The following is a 16,474-nucleotide window of genomic DNA, read 5'->3' as shown; positions in this document are numbered from 1 at the left end:
TCTTTAAACAGTACACAGATGCGTAGAGATCAGATCCAAAGACTCCTCCTCTTGCAAGCCCTCTCCGAGAAACGTCCCCACCCCTGCTCCCTGCCACCTGTGGGACAGCTCCACTCATTTCTTCTTTGTGAATTTAGAGGCGTCCTCATTCTCAGTACGGAATGGATATTTGTTCAACATGGCGTACCCCATAGAGAAGCTCTACATGGGCGCGGCCATGTTCCCCACCTGACAATGACGCCAAAGGGCATTAAAAGCCCCAAAGCACCTACTCCTTATCGGCTCCTTGCTGACTCTTGGCTGACAGCGGCTTCGAAGGTGATTTTGCGCATGCACACAAACAGTAATGCCCTACCTCCCGGTCCGTGCAAATCCCCAAAAACCGTGAAGGGGCGGTGCTAGGGGTGGCGACCGGAAGCGGCTTTGGCTTCCAGCAGCGGTTTCATAGTTATTGTCAGGAGGATTTCAAGGGTCCGCTGCCGGAGTGATGTTGAGGTGATGGGGGGGCCAGGGTGGGCGAGTGTGGGGTATTTTGTGTGGTCGGTGATGGAATCGTCTTTCTAACTTTAGTTGGACAATTCGCTCATTTTCAGGCTTTCTTCTTTTCTAACGTAAACATTAAGGTCCTAAAGTTCTCTCTAAGACCCACAAGGTTTGGTGCATTATGTTCTAGGTGTTTTCTAAGAGTTAATAAATTTTCTTTTACCCATGAGATTTTTATAAGTGCGTTTTCAATTTCCAGAACTTTATCTTTTTAATGGATTTCTAGCTTTAGTCTTCTGTGGTCGGAAAAATGTCTACGTGAAGCTCATTTCTTCAAATATGAGATTTTTGGCCTAATCTGTGCTGAATTTTTATAAATGTTTTATATGTAAGTTGAAAACAATATTTAATTACTTAGTTGTTAATTGTGTCGTACAAAATTTGTACGTTTTTCTTTTTGTCTGCTTTTTTTATTATTGAGAGAGGAGACTGCATTCTTCACTGTGATGGTGATTTGTCCAAATCTCTTTGCTGCTGTAAGTGGTCCATTTTAAGTCTCCCCATGGATGTGCAAGTGCTCAAGCACCATTTGTTGAAAGCACTATCCTTCCCCCACTGAATTGTTTTGGACCTTTATCAAAAATCAGTTGGCCATATTGTGTGGGGCTATTTCTGGGTTCTCTATTCTCTTCCATTGTGCCAACACCACGCTGTCTTAATTACTGTAGCTATATAATATAATAAATCTTGAAATTAGGTGGAATGATTCCTCTCACTTTATTATTTTTCAGAATTGTTTTAGCTCTTCTAGGTCCTTTGCGTTTCCATGTAAATTTTAGAATAATCTTCTCTCTGTCTACAAAACATCTTGTTGGGATTTTGATAATTTGTGTCAAACCTGTACATCAATTCGGGAAGATTTAACGTCTTTACTATGTTAAGCCTTCCAGTCCATAAACACAGTATGTCTCTCCATTTATTTATATCTTCTTTGAATTCTTTCACAGCGTTTTGTAATTTTCAGCATACAAGTTCTGCACATGTTTTGTTAAGTGTATACCTAAGTAATTTTTTTAGAGTAGTTGTAAATTATATTCTCTTTTTAATCTTAGTTTCCACATGTTTATTGCTTATATATGGGAGTATGAGTTTTGTGTGTTGATTTTGAATCTTGCTGAACTCACTTTTTAGTCTATAGCTTTTTTTTTTTTAAAAGATTTCTTGGGTTTTCTGTGCCAACAGTCATGTCATCTGCAAGTAGAGACAGTTTTATTTTTTTCTTTCCAATATCTATCCCTTTTATTTTCCTTCCTTTTCTTGCTTTATTTTGCTGGCTAGAATTTCCAGTAGTATATTGAATGAGAGTAGCAAGAGTGGACATGCTTGTGTTGTTTCCCACTTAGGGGAAAAGCCTTCAGTTTCTCACTGTTAAGTATGATGTTAGCTATGAGGTTGTTTTTTTTTTTTTTTTGACAGATGTTCTCATTTAAGTTTAGGCATTTCCCCTCTGTTCCTTATTTGCTGTGTGTTTTTATTATGAATGGGTGTTGACTTTTGTCAGTTTTTCTTTACAAATGTATTTGATCATGTGATTTTTCTTCTTTAGCCTCTTAATGTGGTGGGTTACATTGACTGATACTGAACCAGCCTTGCATTACTGGAGTAAACCCCACCTGGTTGTGGTGTATAATTCTTTATATTGCTGGGTTGGATTAGGTAGTACTTTTTCAAGGATTTTTGCATCTAAGTTCATGAGACATACTGGTCTATAATTTTTTTTGTACTGTCTTTGTCTGCTTTTGGTGTTAGGATAATGCAGGGTTCATAGAACGAGTTGGAGAGAGTGTTCCCTTCTCTTCTATTTTCTGGAAAAGATTATGTAGAATTGGTGCTAATTATTCTTTAATGTTGGGTAGAGTTTTCCAGTCGAACTGTCTGGTCCTGGAAATTTCCTTTTGGAAGCCTTTTGATTATGGCGTCGATTTCCAATTTCTTTAGTAGTCATAGGCCTATTCTTAAAGTTGTCAAGGATTTCATTTTACTTGGATCCACAATCAACACCCATGGAAGCAGCAGTCAAGAAATCAAACGATGCATTGCATTGGGTAAATCTGCTGCAAAGGACCTCTTTAAAGTGTTGAAGAGCAAAGATCTCACCTTGAAGACTAAACTATGCCTGACTCAAGCCATGGTATTTTCAATTGCATCATATGCATGTGAAAGCTGGACAATGAATAAGGAAGACCAAAGAAGAATTGATGCCTTTGAATTGTGGTGTTGGTGAAGAATATGGAATATACCATAGACTGCCAAAAGAAAGAACAAGTCTGTCTTGGAAGAAGTACAACCGGAATGCTCCTTAAAAGCAAGGATGGCAAGACTGCATCTTACATACTTTGGACATGTTGTCAGGAGGGATCAGTCCCTGGAGAAGGACACCATGCTTGGCAGAGTACAGGGTCCGTGGAAAAGAGGAAGACCCTCAACGAGGTGGATTGACACAGTGGCAGCAACAATGAGCTCAAGCATAACAATGATTGTAAGGATGGCGCAGGACCAGGCAGTGTTTCGTTCTGTTGTGCATAGGGTCGCTATGAGTAGGAACCGACTCCATGGCACCTAACAAAAACAACAGGCTTATTCTGATGAATCTGTTTAATAGAGGATGAGTTGTGTTATTTTGTGTTTTTTGAGGAATTGGACTATTTTATCTAAGTTGTTGAATTTATGTGCATAAAGTTGTTTGTAGTATTCCCTTAAAACTGTTCTTTTAATGGTTGCAGGATCTGTAGTTATATCCATTTTCATTCCTGATATTGGTATGTCTTCTCTTTTTTAATTTTTATCAGCCTTGCTAGAGTTTACAAATTTTATTGGTCTTTTTAAAGGATCAACCTTGTTTTCATTTAATTTCTCTGTTGTTTTTCTGTTTTCAAGTTCGTTGATTTCTGCTCTTAAATTTATTACCTTTTTTTTTAACACATGCCTTCTACGCTTGTTTGCTGACCTTGCCCTCCCCTGTGAGGTATTTTCATAAGCACTGCTATGCCAATTTCTTTTTACATGTTGCTGTAAAAAAATTAGCATAGTGCAGTCATGAAAATACCTCGAGGTGGGAGAGGGCACGATTGGCAAACCAACATAGAAGACACGCATTATTTGCATAAAAATGCTGTACTTTCTTCCTTCTGCTTGCTTTGGGTTTCTTTTTCTCTTCCTAGTTTCTTGAGGCGGGAGCTTAGATTATTGATTAAAAGACCTTTCTTCTTTTCTAATGTAAGCATTTAGTGCTATATATATTCCTCTCAACATTGCTTCAACTGTATCTCACAAATTTTGATATTTTGTATTTTTATTTTCATTCAGTTTATTGTGGTAAAAACATATACACTAAAATACCCACCAACACAATAAACTCTCCACCCACAATTCAGTGATATCGACCACACTTCTCATGCCACACCACCATCACCATCTCTCCCCAAAATATTCCTCCATCATTAACATAAACTCAGTGCCCCCTCCAATCCTCTTCCCTCTCACCCATTTCTTCTGTATTTGCTTCTTTCATATAGGTGAGATCATATAGTATTTATGCTTTTGTGACTGATTTATTTCTCTCAGCATAACATTTTCAAGGTTCATCCATGTTGTGGCATGCATCAAAAATTCATTTCTCTTTTTTGTTGTTGTTCGTTGTTAGGTGCCGTCAAGTCGATTCTGACTCATAGCGACCCTATGTACAGCAGAACAAAACACTGCCTGGTTCTGCACCATCCTCACAATTGTTGTGCCTGAGCCCACTGTTAGAGCCACTGTGTCAATCTAGTTGAACGTCTTCCTCTTTTTCGCTAACCCTCTACTTTACCAAGCATGATGTCCTTCTCCAGGGACTGGTCCCTCATGATAACATGTTCAAAATATGTGAGACATAGTCTCACTATCCTTGCCTCTAAGGACCGTTCTGGTTGTACTTCTTCCAAGACGGATTTGTTTGTTCTTTTGGCAGTCCATGGTATATTCAGTATTCTTTGCCAACACCACAACTCAAAGGTATCAGTTCTTCTTCAGTCTTCCTTATTCATTGTCCAGCTTTTGCATGCATATGAGGTTATTGAAAATACCATGCCTTGGGTCAGGTGCCCCTTAGTCTTCATGGTGACATCTTTGGTTTTTAATAGTTTAAAGAGGTCTCCTGCAGCAGATTTGACTGATGCAATGCGTATTTTGATTTCTTGACTGCCGCTTCCCTGGGTGTTGATTGTGGATCCAAGTAAAATGAAATCCTTGACAACTTCAGTATTTTCTCCGTTTATCTTGATGTTACTTATTGGTCCGGTTGTGAGGATTTTTGTCTTTATGGCTGCATAATATTCCATTATATGTATGTGCCACATTTTGTTTATCCATTCATCTTTTTTTTTTATTAACTTTTATTGAGCTTCAAGTGAACGTTTACAAATCAAGTCAGTCTGTCACATATAAGTTTATATACACCTTACTCCGTACTCCCACTTCCTCTCCCCCTAATGAGTCAGCCCTTCCAGTCTCTCCTTTCGTGACAATTTTGCCAGCTTCCAGCTCTCTCTATCCTCCCATCCCCCCTCCAGACAGGAGATGCCAACACAGTCTCAAGTGTCCACCTGATACAAATAGCTCACTCTTCATCAGCATCTCTCTCCTACCCACTGTCCAGTCCCTTTCATGTCTGATGAGTTGTCTTCGGGGATGGTTCCTGTCCTGGGCCAACAGAAGGTTTGGGGACCATGACCGCCAGGATTCCTCTAGTCTCAGTCAGACCATTAAGTATGGTCTTTTTGTGAGAATTTGGGGTCTGCATCCCACTGATCTCCTGCTCCCTCAGGGGTCCTCTATTGTGCTCCCTGTCAGGGCAGTCATCGGTTGTGGCCGGGCACCATCTAGTTCTTCTGGTCTCAGGATGATGTAAGTCTCTGGTTCATGTGGCCCTTTCTGTCTCTTGGGCTCATAGTTATCGCGTGACCTTGGTGCTCCTCATTCTCCTTTGATCCAGGTGGGTTGAGACCAATTGATGCAGTTTAGATGGCCGCTTCTTAGCATTTAAGACCCCAGATGCCACACTTCAAAGTGGGGTGCAGAGTGTTTTCATAATAGAATTATTTCGCCAATTGACTTAGAAGTCCCCTCAAACCATGGTTCCCAAACCCCCGCCCTTGCTCCGCTGACCTTTGAAGCATTCAGTTTATCCTGGAAACGTCTCTGCTTTTGGTCCAGTCCAATTGAGCTGACCTTCCATATATTGAGTGTTGTCCTTCCCTTCACCTAAAGCAGTTATCTACTAACTAATCAGTAAAAACCCCTCTCCCGCCCTCCCTCCCTCCCTCCCCCCCTCGTAACCACAAAAGTATGTGTTCTTCTCAGTTTTTACTATTTCTCAAGATCTTATAATAGTGGTCTTTTACAATATTTGTCCTTTTGCCTCTGACTAATTTCGCTCAGCATAATGCCTTCCAGGTTCCTCCATGTTATGAAATGTTTCACAGATTCGTCACTGTTCTTTATCGATGCATAGTATTCCATTGTGTGAATATACCACAATTTATTTACCCATTCATCCGTTGATGGACACCTTGGTTGCTTCCATGTTTTTGCTATTGTAAACAGAGCTGCAATAAACATGGGTGTGTATGTATCTGTTTCTGTCAAGGCTCTTGTATCTCTAGGGTATATTCCGAGGAGTGGGATTTCTGGGTTGTATGGTAGTTCTATTTCTAACTGTTTAAGATAACGCCAGATAGATTTCCAAAGTGGTTGTACCATTTGACATTCCCACCAGCAGTGTATAAGAGTTCCAATCTCTCCGCAGCCTCTCCAACATTTATTATTTTGTGTTTTTTGGATTCATGCCAGCCTTGTTGGAGTGAGATGGAATCTCACCGTAGTTTTAATTTGCATTTCTCTAATGGCTAATGATCGAGGGCATTTTCTCATGTATCTGTTGGCTGCCTGAATATCTTCTTTAGTGAAATGTGTGTTCATATCCTTTGCCCGCTTCTTGATTGGGTTGTTTGTCTTTTTGTGGTTGAGTTTTGACAGAATCATATAGATTTTAGAGATCAGGCGCTGGTCAGAGATGTCATAGCTGAAAATTCTTTCCCAGTCTGTAGGTGGTCTTTTTGCTCTTTTGGTGAAGTCTTTAGATGAGCATAGGTGTTTGATTTTTAGGAGCTCCCAGTTATCGGTTTCTCTTCATCATTTTTGGTAATGTTTTGTATTCTGTTTATGCCTTGTATTAGGGCTCCTAGGGTTGTCCCTATTTTTTCTTCCATGATCTTTATCGTTTTAGTCTTTATGTTTAGGTCTTTGATCCACTTGGAGTTAGTTTTTGTGCATGGTGTGAGGTATGGGTCCTGTTTCATTCTTTTGCAAATGGATATCCAGTTATGCTAGCACCATTTGTTAAAAAGACTATCTTTTCCCCAATTAACTGACACTGGTCCTTTGTCAAATATCAGCTGCTCATACGTGGATGGATTTATATCTGGGTTCTCAATTCTGTTCCATTGATCTATGTGCCTGTTGTTGTAGCACTACCAGGCTGTTTGGACTACTGTGTCTGTATAATAGGTTCTGAAATCAGGTAGAGTGAGGCCTCCCACTTTCTTCTTCTTTTTCAGTAATGCTTTGCTTATCCGGGGCTTCTTTCCCTTCCATATGAAATTGGTGATTTGTTTCTCTATCCCCTTAAAATATGACATTGTAATTTGGATCGGAAGTGCGTTACATGTATAGATGGCTTTTGGTAGAATAGACATTTTTACTATGTTAAGTCTTCCTATCCATGGGCAAGGTATGTTTTTCCACTTAAGTATGTCCTTTTGAATTTCTTGTAGTAGACCTTTGTAGTTTTTTTTGTATAGGTCTTTTACATCCTTGGTAAGATTTATTCCTAAGTATTTTATCTTCTTGGGGGCTACTGTGAATGGTATTGATTTGGTTATTTCCTCTTCGGTGTTCTTTTTGTTGATGTAGAGGAATCCAAGTGATTTTTGTATGTTTATTTTATAACCTGAGACTCTGCCATACTCTGCTATTAGTTTCAGTAGTTTTCTGGAGGATTCCTTAGGGTTTTCTGTGTATAAGATCATGTCATCTGCAAATAGTGATAACTTTTACTTCCTCCTTGCCAATCCGGATACTCTTTATTTCTTTGTCTAGCCTAATTGCCCTGGCTAGGACTTCAAGTACGATGTTGAATAAGAGCGGTGATAAAGGGCATCCTTGTCTGATTCCCGTTCTCAAGGGAAACGCTTTCAGGTTCTCTCCATTTAGAGTGATATTGGCTGTTGGCTTTGCATAGATGCCCTTTATTATGTTGAGGAATTTTCCTTCAATTCCTATTTTGGTAAGAGTTTTTTTTATCATAAATGGGTGTTGGACTTTGTCACATGCCTTTTCTGCATCAATTGATAAGATCATGTGGTTTTTATCTTTTGTTTTATTTATGTGATGGATTACATTAATGGTTTTTCTGATATTAAACCAGCCTTGCATACCTGGTATAAATCCCACTTGATCATGGGGAATTATTTTTTTGATGTGTTGTTGGATTCTATTGGCTAGAATTTTGTTGAGGATTTTTGCATCTGTGTTCATGAGGGATATAGGTCTATAATTTTCTTTTTTTGTAATGTCTTTACCTGGTTTTGGTATCAGGGAGATGGTGGCTTCATAGAATGAGTTGGGTAGTATTCCGTCCTTTTCTATGCTTTGAAATACCTTCAGTAGTAGTGGTGTTAACTCTTCTCTGAAAGTTTGGTAGAACTCTGCAGTGAAGCCGTCCGGGCCAGGGCTTTTTTTTGTTGGAAGTTTTTTGATTACCGTTTCAATCTCTTTTTTTGTTATGGGTCTATTTAGTTGTTCTACTTCTGAATGTGTTAGTTTAGGTAGGTAGTGTTTTTCCAAGAATTCATCCATTTCTTCTAGGTTTTCAAATTTGTTGGAGTACAATTTTTTGTAGTAATCTGAAATGATTCTTTTAATTTCATTTGGTTCTGTTGTGATGTGGTCCTTCTCGTTTCTTATTCGGGTTATTTGTTTCCTTTCCTGTATTTCTTTAGTCAGTCTAGCCAATGGTTTATCAATTTTGTTAATTTTTTCAAAGAACCAGCTTTTGGCTTTGTTAATTCTTTCAATTGTTTTTCTGTTCTCTAATTCATTTAGTTCAGCTCTAATTTTTATTATTTGTTTTCTTCTGGTGCCTGATGGGTTCTTTTGTTGCTCACTTTCTATTTGTTCAAGTTGTAGGGACAGTTCTCTGCTTTTGGCTCTTTCTTCTTTTTGTATGTGTGCATTTATGGATATAAATTGGCCTCTGAGCACTGCTTTTGCTGTGTCCCAGAGGTTTTGATAGGAACTATTTTCATTCTCGTTGCATTCTATGAATTTCCTTATTCCCTCCTTGATGTCTTCTATAACCCAGTCTTTTTTCGGGAGGATATTGTTCATTTTCCAAGTATTTGATTTCTTTTCCCTAGTTTTTCTGTTATTGATTTCTAGTTTTATTGCCGTGTGGTCTGAGAAGATGCTTTGTAATATTTCGATGTTTTGGACTCTGCAAAGGTTTGTTTTATGACCTAATATGTGGTGTATTCTAGAGGATGTTCCATGTGCGCTAGAAAAAAAAGTATACTTTGCAGCAGTTGGGTGGAGAGTTCTGTGTAAGCCAATGAGGTCAAGTTGGTTGATTGTTGTAAGTAGGTCTTCTGTGTCTCTATTGAGCTTCTTACTGGATGTCCTGTCCTTCTCCGAAAGTGGTGTGTTGAAGTCTCCTACTATAATTGTGGAGGTGTCTATCTCACTTTTCAATTCTGTTAAAATTTGATTTATGTATCTTGCAGCCCTGTCATTGGGTGCATAAATATTTCATATGGTTATGTCTTCCTGATCAATTGTCCCTTTTAGCATTATATAGTGTCCTTCTTTATCCTTTGTGGTGGATTTAAGTCTAAAGTGTATTTTGTCAGAAATTAATATTGCTACTCCTCTTCTTTTTTGCTTATTGTTTGCTTGATATATTTTTTTCCATCCTTTGAGTTTTAGTTTGTTTGTGTCTCTAAGTCTAAGGTGTGTCTCTTGTAGGCAGCATATAGATGGATCGTGTTTCTTTATCCAGTCCGTGACTCTCTGTCTCTTTATTGGTGCATTTAGTCTATTTACATTCAGGGTAATTATAGATAAATAAGTTTTTAGTGCTGTCATTTTGATGTCTTTTCATGTGTGTTGTTGGCAATTTCATTTTTCCACAAATTTTTTTGTGCTGAGACGTTTTTCTTAGTAAATTGTGAGATCCTCATTTTCATAGTGTTTGACTTTATGTTAGCTGAGCCGTTACGTTTTTCTTGGCTTTTATCTTGAGTTATGGAGTTGTTATACCTTTTTGTGGTTACCTTATTATTTACCTCTATTTTTCTTAGTAAAAACCTAACTTGTATCGTTCTATATCGCCTTGTATCACTCTCCATCTGGCAGTTCAGTTCCTCCTGTATTTAGTCCCTCTTTTTGATTATTGTGATCTTTTACCTATTGACTTCCATGATTCCCTGTTATGTGTATTATTTTTTTTTAATTAATCTTAATTTGTTTTTGTGATTTCCCTATTTGAGTTGATATCAGGACGTTCTGTTTTGTGACCTTGTATTGTGCTGGTATCTGATATTATTGGTTTTCTGACCAAACAATACCCTTTAGTATTTCTTGTAGCTTTGGTTTGGTTTTTGCAAATTCTCTAAACTTGTGTTTATCTGTAAATATCTTAATTTCGCCTTCATATTTCAGAGAGAGTTTTGGTGGATATATGATCCTTGGCTGGCAGTTTTTCTCCTTCAGTGCTCTGTATATGTCGTCCCATTCCCTTCTTGCCTGCATGGTTTCTGCTGAGTAGTCTGAACTTATTCTTATTGATTCTCCCTTGAAGGAAACCTTTCTTTTCTCCCTGGCTGCTTTTAAAATTTTCTGTTTATCTTTGGTTTTGGCGAGTTTGATGATAATATGTCTTGGTGTTTGTCTTTTTGGATCAGTCTTAAATGGGGTTCGATGAGCATCTTGGATAGATATCCTTTCGTCTTTCATGATGTCAGGGAAGTTTTGTGTCAGGAGTTCTTCCACTATTTTCTCTGTGTTTTCTGTCCCCCCTCCCTGTTCTGGGACTCCAATCACCCGCAAGTTATCCTTCTTGAATGAGTCCCACATAATTCTTAGGGTTTCTTCATTTTTTTAATTCTTTTATCTGATTTTCTTTCAGCTATGTTGGTGTTGATTCCCTGGTCCTCCAGATGTCCCAGTCTGCATTCTAATTGCTCGAGTCTGCTCCTCTGACTTCCTATTGCATTGTCTAATTCTGTAATTTTATTGTTAATCTTTTGGATTTCTACATGCTGTCTCTCTATGGATTCTTGCAACTTATTAATTTTTCCACTATGTTCTTGAATAATCTTTTTGTGCTCTTCAGTTTTATCAGTGTGTTCCTTGGCTTTTTCTGCAGTTTGCGTTATTTCGTTTGTGATGTCTTGAAGCATTCTGTAAATTAGTTTTTTATATTCTGTATCTGATAATTCCAGGATTGTATCTTCATTTGGGAAAGATTTTGATTCTTTTGTTTGGGGGATGGAGAAGCTGTCATGGTCTGCTTCTTTATGTGGTTTCATATGGACTGCTGTCTCCGAGCCATCACTGGGAAACTAGTAACTAGTTTTTCCAGAAAATCCGCTAAAAGAAAAATGCAGTCAGATCCCTATCAGAGTTCTTCCTCTGGCTCAGGCTATTCGGATGTTAATGAAGCTGCCTGGGGAGGGTGGGGGAGGGATCAGAGAGATAGGAGAGTAGCACCTCAGAATATAGCCAGAGTTGCTTGTCTTGCTTGGAATGACTCTTATATCTGCGATTTCCGCGGGGCACGTCGCCTATGTGTGCTGGCTGTGTGGAGATTGCCCCCGGGGGGTCTGGCCTACTGGAGTCACGGTCAGATCCTCCACTGGCAGCCTGGGATGGTGCACTCCCGACTCCAAAATCAGTCGCTGCCTCCCAGGGACTCCCTGCCCCGCCTGCCGCGTCACCGCGCCGCATCCGCGAATCGGCTGGGCTCCCCCCCAGGGTCAGCTCAGGCGAGCGGAGCAGCTCCCTGCGCCTGCGCCGCGACCGCGCGTCCCAGGTGGGATGCCGCTCTCCCCGCTGCAAGACCCGTCACTGTCTCCCGGGGACTTCTCCCACTGGCTGCGTTGCTACTCCGCCTGCGAGAACCGGCTGGCCCCCCCCCGGGGTCAGTTCAGGGGAGTGAAGCAGCTCCCTGCGCCCGCGCCCCGCCAAAATCCGGGTGGGACGGCTCCCCAGCTGGGACTCCGCTCTCCCCACTCCAAGACCCATCACTGTCTCCCGGGGAGTTCTCCCACCAGCTGCGTCGCCACGCTGCCCGTTGGAACTGGCTGGGTCCCCCCTGGGGCCAGTTCAGGGGGGTGGAGCTGCTCCGCGCTTATGCAGTGCCCGCGGTCCGCCAGAATCCCGGCGGGACAGCTTACCGGCTGGGACGCTGCTCTCCCCGCTCCAAGACCTGTCACTGCCTCCCGGGGACTTTTCCCACTGGCTGCGCCGCCACGCCGCCCGCGCGAACTGGCTGGGCACCCTCCCGGAATGAGTTCGGGGGCCGGGCCTGGCCCCTTGTTTGTGCCGTCTGCCCCCCTGGGCTTTGCCCCAAATCAGGCGCCGAAGGTCACCTGACTGGTACGCTGGCTCCAGGCTCTGAAAACAATCGCTGCCTCCCCGTGTTTGTTTGTTCTCCGTCTCTAAATCTGTGTTTGTTGTTCAGGGTTCGTAGATTGTTATGTATGTGATCGATTCACTTGTTTTTCCGAGTCTTTGTTGCAAGAGGGATCCGCGGTAGCGTCCACCTAGTTCGCCATCTTGGCCCTGCCCTATGAGTGCATTTTTATTGTTGAATAATATTCCATCATATGGATATACCAAATTTTGTTTATCCATTCGTCAGTTGATGAACATTTAGGTTGTGTCAGCTTTTGGCTATTATGAATAATGCTGTTGTGAATATTTGTGTACATGTTTTGGAGTGAACATGTGTTTTCATTTCTCTTAAGTAGATACCTAGGAATGGAATTTCTGAGTCATACGGTAACTGTCTGCTTAACATTTTGAGGAACTACCAAAATGGTTTTCATAGTGGCTGTATCCTTTTACAATCCCACCAGCCATGCATGAGAGCTCCAGTTTCTTCATATCTCTCCAAAAGTTATTGTCTTTATTATTATTATTTTAGCCATTATAGTGAATGTGAAGTGATCTCTCATTGTGGCTTCGATTTACATTTCTATAATGACTAATGATATTGAACGTCTTTTCATTTGTTTATTGGCTGTTTGTATATCATATTTGGAGAAGTGTCTATTCAAATCCTTTGGCCGTTTTTTAATTGGGGTATTTTCTTTTTATTGTTGTAAGAGTTCTTTATATATTCTGGATACAGATCCCTTGTCAGATAACGTGTTTTGCAAATATGTTCTTCCATTCTGTGGGTGGCTTTTCACTTCCTTGATGGTGTCCTTTGAAGCATAAACTTTTTAATTTTGATGAAGCCTAGTTCAGGCAATCCCCAGACTACGAACAAGTTCCATTCCTAAATCTGCCTTTAAGTTGAATTTGTATGTAAGTTGGAACAGTTAGGTATGATTAGCATCTAACATCAGTTAATCAAATGTTTGTCTTAGTGTATAGTGTACCTTTTTATGCGTAAAAAACATTAAACACTTCCAGATACACTAACACATCTTTAACATAAAGTTTTGATGCGTGTCACAAAGTAGCACTCACATGTTGTTATGAACCATTGTATGTACCTCAAATTTTTAATTTGATAGGCTTTACAGGGGTTGGTTTGTAACTACGGGTTGTATGTAAGTCAGAAGTTCGTAACCTGGGGACTGCCCGTATATAAATTTTTCTTTTGTTGCTTGTGCTATTGTCATATCTAAGAAAGCATACTAGCAGTTTTATCATTTTAGCTATTACATTGTAAAAACGGCTTGGGAGCAGTATCTGACCTCCTCTAACCCCATGAGGGGGAAGGAGAACCAAGTTCAACAGCCCAAGGCTGATTCCTATGAGGCAGAGGTCAGACATGCTTTCTCTGTCTACCATCTTTACCAACTCTAACACCAACCGTCCCTCCCACAGCACTCTCTACTTTTCTGCTGGGTTCAGTTATTCATTGCAATGGCCACACAGATCTCACAGACCACACTCACAATTATGGGGTTTATTAGGGAAGTAACAGTTACAGTGCAGGCTCAGGATAACTCAAGAACAGTTCTTCCATCAGGATTGCCTCTTCCCAGCCATGCTAGTAGACACACCTCTCCCTGGCCCTCAGTCTCTTCCCAAAGGCAGTCAGCTTCCTCTCTCCATGGTCGGGGGAGCCCACCACGCTGTCTCCTGCTGCTGGGTCTTTGCAGCAGGGTCTCTCCTTCCTTGGTGGTGGGCTCCTCCTTCTGCTCTGGAATTGGCTCTCTTTTAAGGCAAAACTGACCATTCTCCTTGGTAGGCCACAATTACCCTTTCACTCAGTCGCCTGGATGGGATTTACAAGCCCATGGCTAGAAAGGCACACACAAAACTAATTACTTGCACTGTATACATTTAGCTGTATGATTCATTTTGAGTTAGTTTTTATATATGGTGTGAAGTAGGGGTCCAAATTCATTCTTTTGCATGCCAGCATTCAGAGTTCCTGGGTGGTGCAAGTGGATAATGCACTCAGCTGCTAACCAAAAGGTTGACATTTGGAGTCCATCTCTGGCATCTTGGAAGAAAGGCCTGGTGATCTACTTCTAAAAAATCAGCCATTGAAAATCTGTGGAGCACAGTACTACTTTGACAATCATGGAGTCGTCGAGAATCAGAATCAACTAAATTGCAACTGGTTTTATCCAGTTGTCCCAGTATCATTTGTTGAAAAGACTATCCTTTCCGCCATTTAATCATCTTAGCACCTTTAATGAATATAATTTGACCACAAATGTGAAGGTTTATTTGTGGCCTTTCAATTCTATTCCCATTATACCAGTATCTCTTGTCGAGAGTCTTCTTTTTTGCTGACCCTCTACTTTACCAAGCATGATGTCCTTCTCCAGGGACTGGTCCCTCCTGGTAACATGTCCAAAGTATGTGAGAGGAAGTCTCTCTAACCTTGATTCTAAGGAGCATTCTGGCTGTACTCCTTCCATGACAGATTTTTTTGTTCTGTCGGCAGTCCATGGTATATTCAATATTCTTTGCCTACACCATAATTCAAAGGCATCAATTCTTCTTTGGTCTTCCTTGTTCATTGCCCAGCTTCTGCATGCATATGAGGCTGTTGAAAACACCATGGCTTGGGTCAGGTACACCTTAGTCCTTGAAGTGACATGTATGCTTTTTAACACTTGAAAGAGGTCTTTTGCAGCAGATTTGCCCAATGCAATGTGTCGTTTGATTTCTTGACCGCTGCTTCTATGGGTGTTGATTGTGGATCCATGTAAAATGAAATCTCTGACAACTTCAATATTTTCTCCATTTATCATGATGTTGCTTACTGGTCCAGTTGTGAGGATTTTTGTTTTCTTTATGTTGAGGTATAATCCATACAGAAGGCTGTGGTCTTTGATCTTCAACAGTAAGTGCTTCAAGTCCTTTTCACTTTCAGCAAGTGAGGTTTTGTCATATGCACATTGCAGGTTGTTAATGAGTCTGCCTCTGATCCTGATGCCTCGTTCTTCAAGTAGTCCAGCTTTCTGGATTATTTGCTCAGCATACAGATTGAATAAGTATAGTGAAAGGATACAACCCTGACACACACCTTTTCTGACTTTAAATCATGCAGTATCTGCCTCAGTCTATGTACAGGTTCCTCATGAGCACAATTAAGTCTTCCAGAATCCCCATTGTTCGCAATGTTATCCATAATTTGTTATGATCCACACAGTCAAAGGCCTTCGCATAGTCAATAAAACACAGAAAAACATCTTTCTGGTGTATTCTGCTTTCAGCCAGGATTCATCTGACATCAGCAATGATATCCCTGGTTCCATGTCCTCTTCTGAATTCAGCCTGAATTTCTGGCAGTTCCCTGTTGATGTACTGCTGTAGTCTCTTTTGAATGATCTTCAGCAGAATTTTGCTTGCGTGTGATATTAATGATATTGTTTGATAATTTCCGCATTTGGTTGGATCACCTTTCTTGGGAATAGGCATAAATATGGATCTCTTGCAGCTGGTTGACCAGGTTGCTGTCCTCTAAATTTCTTGACATAGATGAGTGAGTGCTTCTAGTGCTGCATCAGTTTATTGAAACATCTCAAGTGGTATTCTGTCAATTCCTGGAGCTTTGTTTTTTGCCAGTGTCTTCAGTGCAGCTTGGACTTCTTCAGTACCATCAGTTCTTGATCATTTGCTGCCTCCTGAAATGACTGAACGTTGACAAATTCTTTTAGGTATAGTGACTCTGTATATTCCTTCCATCTTCTTTTGATGCTTCCTGGTGATCTGCTTCTATAAAGACTACAGGCAAGAGAACCCTATGGATCAGTTCTGCTTTGTCACATGGGGTCACTATGAGTCGAAAATTGCCTCAATAGTACCCAGCAATACAGCGTCTATGTAGGAGTCCTTGGATGGCACAAATGGTTAAGTGCTTGGCCAGTAATCGAGAGCTTGGTGGTTCAAATCTCCCCAGTGGCATCTCAGAAGAAAAGTCTAGTGGTCTAATTCCAAAAGTAAACCGTACAGAGTGCAGTTCTACTTGAAACACATGGGGTTGCCATTAGTCGGAATCGACTTGATGGCAACTGGCAACAACAATATCTATGTAGTTATGTTGACTGGGGCCACCTGGGTGGCACAAATGATTAAGTGCTTGATTGTTAGCCAAAATGTTGGTGGTTTGAATCCACCCAGAGGTGCCTCAGAAGAC

General features: G+C 40.7%; 1 protein-coding gene across 2 annotated transcripts in view; it reads left to right on the top strand.

Annotated features, from left to right (window-relative positions):
- Positions 1-238: 238 nt before the first annotated feature.
- ZNF81 (zinc finger protein 81) overlaps positions 239-16,474 on the top strand; it is a 135,710-nt gene continuing 119,474 nt past the window's right edge. The window contains exon 1 of one of the 2 annotated variants that reach the window (XM_049871279.1): positions 239-318. The gene's annotated coding sequence lies outside the window, so the exon portion shown is untranslated. Of the gene's footprint in view, positions 319-341; positions 496-16,474 lie in introns of those variants that run through there. The other variant, XM_049871278.1, reaches the window with a different exon arrangement.

This window comes from Elephas maximus, chromosome X (assembly GCF_024166365.1).
Source record: "Elephas maximus indicus isolate mEleMax1 chromosome X, mEleMax1 primary haplotype, whole genome shotgun sequence".
NCBI lineage: Eukaryota > Metazoa > Chordata > Mammalia > Proboscidea > Elephantidae > Elephas > Elephas maximus.
Note: the sequence above shows the minus strand (reverse complement) of the source record. Positions and strands in the feature narration are given on the sequence as shown.